This window comes from Macrobrachium nipponense, chromosome 12 (genome assembly GCF_015104395.2).
Source record: "Macrobrachium nipponense isolate FS-2020 chromosome 12, ASM1510439v2, whole genome shotgun sequence".
Lineage (NCBI taxonomy): Eukaryota > Metazoa > Arthropoda > Malacostraca > Decapoda > Palaemonidae > Macrobrachium > Macrobrachium nipponense.
Genome location: NC_087205.1, coordinates 25,533,747 through 25,542,058, shown reverse-complemented (window position 1 = coordinate 25,542,058; position 8,312 = coordinate 25,533,747). Strand labels below are relative to the sequence as shown.

Sequence of the window (8,312 nt, the reverse complement as noted above, 5' to 3'; positions counted from 1 at the left end):
AGCCGAAGTAGAAGAGGAAGAAGAAGTCATCCATTTGTCCCTGTCTACTAGTCGCCTTTGTAATCGAGCCTTCGAGGAGGCATCCAGGACCACCTCAAAAGTGCCAGCAGATCTGATGGACGAAAGCGGCCCCTCCCAAAATTATTTCGCCGAAGCGTCCATAGCCATGCCCGGTACCCTCTCGCCTCCAACGAATCAACTTCCAACGCATATGGGTCTGCCCCTCCTCACTCACCATCCTTATCCTTTTCATCCCGCCATGCATGCCCCCATCCGACCCCATACCCCGAAGAACGACATCCACGATTCCGGTGCCTCGTCTGGCTACGGGTCACCCGGTTTGGAAGACTCTCCGAGACTGAAAATGCAGGGCGTCGCCAATGGATCGAGGACGCAGGTCATCCAAGAGGAATACGAGGACTTCCCAAACCAGTCGGCCATCGGCAGCAGCATTCTTTGCCAAAGGGGTATGAGCGGCGAGGAGGGAGAGGCTGACCAGTGCCCCGAACTCATGGAGACTGATCAAGAAGAGTACATCCCGAAGAAGTTGCGAGCGTCCAAGAAATTTCAGGCCACCCAGTGATACCAAGAACGTCATTCTCCTCCTCCTCCTCTTGTCACGTGTGACACGTGATACATTTCGATGAAAGTCTCGTGTCTGCTTAACTGCATCATTTGTAAATATGTATGAAAGAGCGTGTATTATTGTTGTTGATGAAGATTCAAATAAAGACTTACGTATTTTTGAACGACGTCGTCCATATAGTACTAATCCATTTCGAGACGAATTGATGGGTATGTGTGTACCTTACGGAATCTCAAATCTTAATGACTTCTTTACCTACTATAAACAAAGAGCGGTTCAAACAGCACATTAATGGCAATTTTTTTTTTTTTGTGTCTAATATGGAAGAAGTCCTAAGAAGTGCCATAAAATGGAAGATATACAATTAAGGATTTACATCATGGATATAAAAGAAAAATGTATAATAACATGCGATTGGGGTAGGGGAAAAAAGGACTTAAAATATATAGAAGGAAACGTGTAAAACAGACAAAAGTCTGTTTTGGTCTATTTTTTTGTAACTTTATGGCTATGAGTTTCTATTTTATGTTTTAGAAAAGCTAAGTCCATCTGAAGTTAAAACTGTCCGTCCGCCCTTTTTCTGTCTTTCCTTATATCTTAAAAACTGACTAGGTTAGAGGGCTGCAATTTGATGCGTTGATCATCCACCCTCCAATCATCAAACATACCAAATTGCAGCCCTCTAGCCTCAGTAGTTTCCATTTTATCTAACGTTAAAGTTAATCTTGACAGTTTTAAGGGATGCTGCTAGTACAGCATTTATACGCTATACAGAAAACTCTATTGGCATTTTTGATAGCAGATAGATAGCCTGGAAATAGAAAAATAGATAATTGGATAACAGATAAACACTATAAACAGAAAGATAAGATTGATTCTTGCAATAAAAGTCATTCGCATTTCTTCTTGAAAAGTGAAGTGGTCATTCATCCCACAAAGGGTTAGTTTTCAGTTGTAGAACTACAGCAAAAATATAATCGCATACAGACAGTAAAATACAGGGTGTCCATAAAGTCCCAGTACCATCCTGTGCAATAGATACTTGTAGTGGTACTGGGACTTTATGGACACCCTGTATGATTCATCCCATAAGAGAAACAGCTGTGATGAAAAGCCATGAAAAGATAAGCAGCAGAGATGACCCCCAATAAAAACAATGAAGTTAAAATTCAGAAGTATGTGCAGTGATACACGGGGTTGGTATATGGTTCTATGAAAAAAAAAAAAAATTGTAATAAAAAAACAAGGGTAAGATTAATGAAATCGTACATTTATAGGTCTAATCCTCTGCTGTCTTTGGTCGAAAACCAGAGATAAATTCTTAATTTATAGGTCTAATCCTTCGCTGTCTTTGGTAGAATACCGGAGAGAAATTCTAGATTCATAGGCCTAATCCTCTGCTGTCTTTGGTCGAAAACCAGAGAAATATCCTAAATTCATAGGCCTGATCTTTTGCTGCCTTCGGTCAAAAACCAGAGAGAAATTCTAAATTCATAGGCCTAATCCTCAGCTGTCTTCGGTGGAAAACCAGAAAAGAAAAAGTCCTCTTGAAACTCAAAATGAATCGATTTCAAGCTAGACAGCTTATCGACTGAATATATTCAAACTGTCATCCTCACGTTTGGATCGACAGAAAGAAAGAAAAAAAAAAGGAAAAAATCTTATTGATTAAACATATTTAACCGTTGCTCCAAAAAAAAGCTTTGCCACGCTCGAGTGACTGCATGAACCACCGCTGGCTGGCTGGCGACGTCACACACACATTCAGTTTCGAGATGTGATTGGCTGTCGGGAGTCAACAGCGGAAACATCCCACAGCAAATGAAGCGTTGACCACAGCTTCCCGAGGGGCTTAATTGGCTGTTTGTCCAAGGACTCGATCGAGAGCTCGTCCGTGATTGGTTGACTGACGTACGACTCGGTCAGAGGAGCGCTATTGGTTGATGACTTCCGCGTCACGTCTTCGTGGTCATCAACGACAGCTGACGATGAATAAATTAGTTTTTTTTATTCTATTACCGGGAAAGCATTTGAACACATCTACACTGTTCATTTTATCAACATCAACCGCCAAAAAACCATTGTACTATCTGGATAATCGTACATCTGGTAACGATATAAGCCAGTACAAAACCGGCCCGTGGTTAAAAGTTTCATGGGCCGCCGTGGCTCATATACCATAATACCGAAAGACCACTGAAACATATGTCTAAACTCGATTGCGCCGAATAAACTTGGCGCATTATTTAAATTATGTTGTTGTTGTTGATAAGTATTCAGTTATCTCTTCAAAGAAAATATGAGCAAATAACAACAACATTAGCAGGAAAATATTGGTGTCTTCGGGTTTTCTTATGAGCAAGAGCCCGTGCCGTCGAAAGACACGGTTATTCTACGAACGTCAAATTCAAGTTGCGCTTAGTCATCGAAATTACCTGAGATGTATACACAAAGAAGTTGTATGAATGATTTAGCAGTTGAGAAATAACTGACCTTCTGAAGTGTAGGATTATATTGCCAATTTCATAAAAAAAAAGTCATAGAGAAAATTAAAATACGGTGACCACAAAAAAATTATATACATAAATAACGATACAACGACAAATTGTGAGGCATTTGGGATATATGCGTATATATTGATTTATTTATATTTGCAAACCTTTTCTGTGTTTCAAAGTTATATCTTTCGGGTCTTCGGAAATGAATGAATAACGCTACGAAATAATCATTACAGGTAACGAAGGAAAAAAACGTTTATAAATTTTTTTTCAATTTATAAAACAAAAGGGTTTATAGCATCGTCAAACATTAATAAAACCTCCATGACTAATCTTAACAAAACCACTGAATTGAAACTCTCTTCATCAGTTATACATACATAAATATCTGTTCGTTTGTATATGAATATCAGGTAAACTATACACGTAGATTTGCATTTCACTTGGACGAATAAGCTTCAACGACATCTCTCTTCATCTTCTTCATTAGTCTGAGGACGACTTTGTTACTCTCGTAGTGGTGACAGTGTTGGCACACCATCCGGATAATGCAGTACATTGGACCCTGAAACGGCGACCCTATGAACTTCACTTTAACGTAATGTTTCTCGGCATTTTCGTGTATCCTCAGATGCAGGTCGTAAAGCAAATAGCACCCTAACTCAAGGTAGTCGTTATAGAGGCAGCACGACACGAAATACACGGAGAAGAACAGAACGTACAAGATGACATCGACGACAGGCTTCGGCAGCAGACTGGCCAAGAACGGCCTGGCCCATTCGCAGCCTCCGTGAGTGATTGGGGTGGAGCTTTTCTCATTCAGCACCGAAGACCCGTATCTGAATTCCTCCCAAATGTTGACCAGGATCTCGCCGTCGGGTTTTTGACGCTGCCGTCTATCGAAGTCCCCCTCCTCCTCCTCCTCCTCTTCGGGTCCCGGCAGTGAATTGGGGTTATTATTCCTGGACGCTCCCGCAGAAGCCAGAGGAATTTTTTTCGTTTTTTTCGCGCTTCCCCTGCCCTTCTTGCCAAAGTTTTCCGGGCCTTTGGTGACGTGACTGTACAGCTCAGCCAAACGCAAAGCTTCCTTGATTCGGAAATGTCTGTGGAGACGGTACTCTTGAACGAGAGGCGTTGGGATCCTTCTCTCATACATGGAATGGCGATCAGCATTTATACTACGGTTTTTGGGAGACACTTTCCTAAGAATAACCACGGGGTTGCCCAGTGTCTCCCCACTCTCAATGTCTCTCTGAAGTCTGCCATCTTCCCTTTGCTGGTCAGAAAACAATCCCAAATGATGTTCCCTCTGGTGCCATCGTCTGCTGACCATCGCCATCTTATGGACTCAGGTTCGAACAAACTGAAAGACAAAACAAAAGATGAGCGCCTAAGTAAACATTTTTACTGATATTTTTCACGAGGCTTCTTTTATCACAGAGTACTGTAAACAAAGAAGCAATTGTTTTTGTCAATATTCTATCACAGAGCGAAGCGCATCTCGTATGTCAACGTAGAATCCATGAGAGAGAGAGAGAGAGAGAGAGAGAGAGAGAGAGAGAGAGAGATTAATGAACGTGATTATTAATAAAGAATTCTAGAACAGTCGTAGAAGGTTTATATTTTTTTCCTAATTCCTGATTATTAGCTGATCTGGAACTAGAAACTGCAAGAAATGGAAACATTTCAAAGTTTAATCCAATCAGGTAAAGCCTGGCAACATCTGGCAATTAGCTATGCAAGTGATTTAGTTCCCCGCCAATTTAATTCTCATGATTTGTCATGAGAATAGTCATAATTGATTTACCACTATTTCTGTTTCTCTGGATAATCAATTTTTGCTTGTATTGCAATAAGTTTGCAATACATGGTGAATCATTACACGCACACACACACACACACACACACCCACACACACTCTAACGGATGTAAAAAAAAAATCAAACGGGTCAAAACTTGCGAATTTCTTTTTCTTATTCCAAACAGCAATACATAAGAGGAACTCTCAAAATACTGTTAGTTGAGGCGGGAAATATATATACGGTCGTCTGATTGGTTGCTAAAAACGAGCATATCACGAATTCTTATTGGTTGTTCCATAGTTGCTTACTAACAGTCCCTTACTTCATTCATAAAAATTAAGGACATTCAGAAATCCCCTGGGTTTTAGAGAGGCTGTTTTACCTTACAATTAAGATTTTGCAGTATATCAGTTTCTCCAGCAGAGTTCAGTTATCTGAGGTTAGAAATACAATAACTAAAAGAGTTTATTGCCGTTTTGTTCAGTGTTATCGAATCTTGTTGTTGTGTAAGTTTACATTTTATTACAATATTATGCAGTGCACTTGAGCCAAAAGCTACGCCTTCTGTTTAGAGCAACATACAGCACTTCCATCAGCTCCTACAAGGGAAGACATGCCCAAATCAACTCCTACCCCCTCCCCTCCCCCGCAAAAAAAAAAAAAAAAAAAAAAACTGAATGTGGCACTAAAAACCCAACTGGATTCATTAAAATGTGAAAATATTTCTGACATACAGAAATTGCAATAAATATGGTTTTGCCTTCAAATTATTAGAATTCTCTTTGATATAAAGGTGCTCTGACGGCGCTATTTAGTATTTACTGAAAATTAAGATATAAAAACCATAATTAACGTGTCTTGCTTCAGAAGATGGAGAAGCCCCCAAAATAGTTAGTTTAGGGTGGAAATATATTCTGTCCTTCGACTGTCTACAAATACAAAGCGCATAATTCGTAAAAATTATGAACTAGTAAAAAAAAAACGTTAGTTTTATGAGCTGCTGTTGGAAACTTTCATAAAAAGGGAAAAGAATTTCAACCTTTATGTGCATTCGTGACGAGGTGGTGATAATTCCTTTCCTTCATAAAGCTTTCTTTACTTGGCCGCATTAATTATGTCAATTTTTTTATACTTTCAGTAACATACCAAGCACTGGGCACGCGCAGTGCGTGTGCTGTATTGAATTACCGAAAGAAGATTAAAAAAACAAATAATGGCTAATGTACCAAGATCCTTTGGAGCTGAGATTTGATGCGATTTCAGAAAACAGTTAATTCAGGGAAAGTGAAGGTCACCACCATCTCACAACTCAGATTAGTTATTGCGTTTGCCGTGAGCAACGAGATGCGCTGTCGAACTCCTCCAAAATTCCACAGTTCCCCCCATGCCGTTGGACTGTGGAACAGCCTCCCAGAGGATGTCGTGCAATGGGAACTTCACTAGTTCAAGCGCAGATGCAGTGCATTGCTACCCTAGCTAGTACTATTCTTTGTGCATTTTAATACATTTTTATCTGTTGATCAATTTATCAACACATTTTTCTCTTTTTTTTTTTAATGAGTGGGATCTCTGCCTACTGTATTTCCCTTTACCTCCTCTTATGAACACTTATATATTGTTTGGAAGTTTGAATTTCAAGTCAATGGCCCCTTTGGTGGGCTTGTTCCATATGAATAGGTTTCATCTACTGAATAGTATAATGATAATAAAAAGACCCGTTAAATAACGACGTCAACCTCGGTTATACTACAGAGATGCTACGAAGAGCATGCAAGATCCACAAGACCTCTTTTGCAATCTTGCGACTATTATAGTCAGACCCATAGTAATAACACTTAAGCAGGTCTCAAGTTTACATCAAAACTATAAAAACGCTTGCATGGATCTGAGTATCACTACATGATAAGGGTTTAAAACAAAACTTTACGTTACGTAAGGCATGAAACATGACGCTGAATCCTAATTTCGTCAGCTGTGGTCCACAGAGAATCTAATGGTATGCTGTTTGTTGGTGTCAGCTGAACTGTTAATGACCTTGAACATTCATCAACAGACAAGGAGAAAGAGCTGAAACCGAAAAAAAAGTAACTATTTTCCGTGATCTTAAATCTACTTAATATCGGAAATATTACAGGAGAAGATCTTGGGTGTATTTTGAAGGAAATAAGATACAAAAGGAGAATGTAAGCATTCACACAAGAAATAAAAATGTGCTCCGTGTCTCAAATTGACCTTGAGATAACTCCCGCCCTCACCACAACAGCGTACACACAAGGCAGTAATATTACGACAACAATTACCCCTATTTCTGGTATTTTATCTGGAATTTCGTCTAATACAGTTTCATCAGTTGCTTTTTTGCTTTTATAATCATGATATTTCGTCTTATACTATCTAGGCCTACACTTAGATTCTATGGACGTTTTATTGTTTATTTCTAATTGAAAGTGTAAATGGCGTAGTTCTTAAAAGATAGCCTATCCATGACAGAGCAAGTGGAAGAATTAAATACCAGATGGATAAATCCTGTTGAATAAATTCGGGTGAGAAGTTCAGGAAGTTCGTGGTCTTATGATGCAAATTTGTGTCGTTGCTTATCAGGTGTGAACTGTCATCCAAAATTTAAATGGAAAACCATAAAGCCTAACTTTGACTGAATTCACTGAGTTACCCAATGAATTCAATAAATCAGCTCTTTTCCATGAATCTTGATGTTGAGGACGAATTCTGGGCATTCCAAGGCCTATTGAAAAGCGAGAACTGTGAAATGCTCAATGTCGCAGTGAAGTTTAAACAAAAAAGAGAAGCATAGACCAATAATAATCTTCACGCCCAAATCGGGGTTTGCATCCATTTTCGTCACGACACCTTTTAAACATTAAGTAGGCAACGTGCGTCTATCACTTACAGTGAACGTAAACCGTCTAAAAATAATCCGGGAACATAGCAAAACTCAAATCCCGGACCACACCGAAGACTTTCACCACCGGCAACGTAATAAGCAACACTGCTAGGCTGAGTTGTCATGCAGTAGACTCCTCTCGACGTCACTGGGGAAGCTTTTCTCCAGATTATCACAAGAATCGACGAGATAAAACGCATTTGCTTATCTTGTTATCTGTATTTTAGTATAATAACCGTATTTATGGCATCCACTTATTACCTATATATATAGGCAGAAGTTTCCAAGTGCAAAGTCTTTTATTATTTTAATTTTATTAGCATTAACTTCTGGAAGTTTGCGAACACTTCTTACCACACATTTGTTCCACATCCAGAATGGAAAATATTTAGTGTTTCTGTGTGTATGTGTATATATACACATGTATAATGTATGTATATGTTTATATGTATATACATGCTTATATATATATATGCACATGTAGACTGCATGGATACGTGTGTGTATTTATCTTTTTTCAGTTC

The 8,312-nt window shown here is 39.2% G+C and overlaps 1 long non-coding RNA gene across 1 annotated transcript; it reads right to left on the bottom strand.

Annotated features, from left to right (window-relative positions):
- Window positions 1–3,339: 3,339 nt before the first annotated feature.
- Window positions 3,340–8,091, bottom strand: LOC135224422 (uncharacterized). Its single transcript, XR_010316726.1, has 2 exons — window positions 7,795–8,091; window positions 3,340–4,447 (listed from the first exon to the last, which is right to left on the bottom strand). It is a non-coding gene; the product is annotated as an uncharacterized LOC135224422 (long non-coding RNA).
- Between the last annotated feature and the right edge of the window lie 221 nt (window positions 8,092–8,312).